Below are 1,173 nucleotides of genomic sequence, written 5' to 3'. Positions count from 1 at the left end.
CAATATCAAAATATGAGAGAGCCGGACTGTAATGAGACTGCCTCCAGGGATTCTTGGTTCTATGATTAGCACCTTGTACTAAAAGAAGTGGGGAATGAAAGGAAAATTTTTTAAAAAAATAATGTCCCCAAACCTAAGTATTGTAAGAACCCATACCTTTGATCTGTATTGTAAGAACCTATACCTTTGATCTTGTGTGAATGTTTGTGTTCCAGGAACTAGCTGACCACAAACTGAAAAAACAATTACTGGCAAAAACCATATTTTAACTAATGTCAGCAGCAGGTAACTGACCTAAAATTGAACTTCTCCTTTTCCAAAGAGCCAATGAGCTAATTCCACACCGAAGAACCCCTAGACCTAGTATAAATTCCCTTGCTTTTTGGGGCTCGGGGTCGACTTCCCTGTCTCCTGTGTGAGATACAAGTCGTCCCGAAGCTTCGTCAATAAAAGTGGATCTGGTGTGAGTTGCTCGGGGTCGCACCTGGTCTGGGTAAAGCCCTAATTTGGGGTCTTTCAGAACCATACTCTTTGCCACAGGGTTTTATGTGGAACACTTTAGATTTGAGTAATGCTGAAGTGTTGAAGGAGTTATACACTCTGCTAAATGAGAATTATGTAGAAGATGATGACAATATGTTCTGGTGCAACTATTCACCTGAATTCTTGCTGTGGGCTCTGTGTCCCCCAGTTGGCTCCCTCAGTGGCACTGTGGAGTCAGAGTGTCTTCAAATAAAAAAAACTAGTAGGGTTCATAAGTGTGTATGCGAAACCTATACTTGGACGAGGAGGCAGTCCTCAGAACAGAGCAAGGGAACACTACATGGTTCAAAATTGGGAAGGGCATATGCCAGGGATGTGTCCTATCTCCATACCTTTTCAACCTATATGCAGAACAGATTATCCGGGAGGCTGGGCTCTATGAGGAGAAATGTGGAGTCAAGATTGGTGGAAGATCTATCAACAATCTGGGTTATGCAGATGACACAACCCTGCTTGCTGAAACTGAGGAGGATCTGAAGCCCTTGCTGCAGAGGGTCAAGGACTGCAGCCTTCAATATGGACTAAGGCTCAGTATCAAGAAGACAAAGATTCTCACCACTGGACCAATTGGCAGCATCAGGATGGATGGTGAAGAGATTGAGATTGTTCACAGCTTTAGTTTGCTTGGCT

The 1,173-nt window shown here is 43.4% G+C and overlaps 1 pseudogene; it reads left to right on the top strand.

Annotated features, from left to right (window-relative positions):
* Window positions 1-528: 528 nt before the first annotated feature.
* LOC102869878 overlaps window positions 529-1,173 on the top strand; it is a 2,033-nt pseudogene continuing 1,388 nt past the window's right edge.

This window comes from Elephantulus edwardii, unplaced genomic scaffold (assembly GCF_000299155.1).
Source record: "Elephantulus edwardii isolate Elephantulus edwardi_28Jun2011 unplaced genomic scaffold, EleEdw1.0 scaffold01374, whole genome shotgun sequence".
In the NCBI taxonomy this organism is placed as follows: Eukaryota; Metazoa; Chordata; class Mammalia; order Macroscelidea; family Macroscelididae; genus Elephantulus; species Elephantulus edwardii.
Note: the sequence above shows the minus strand (reverse complement) of the source record. Positions and strands in the feature narration are given on the sequence as shown.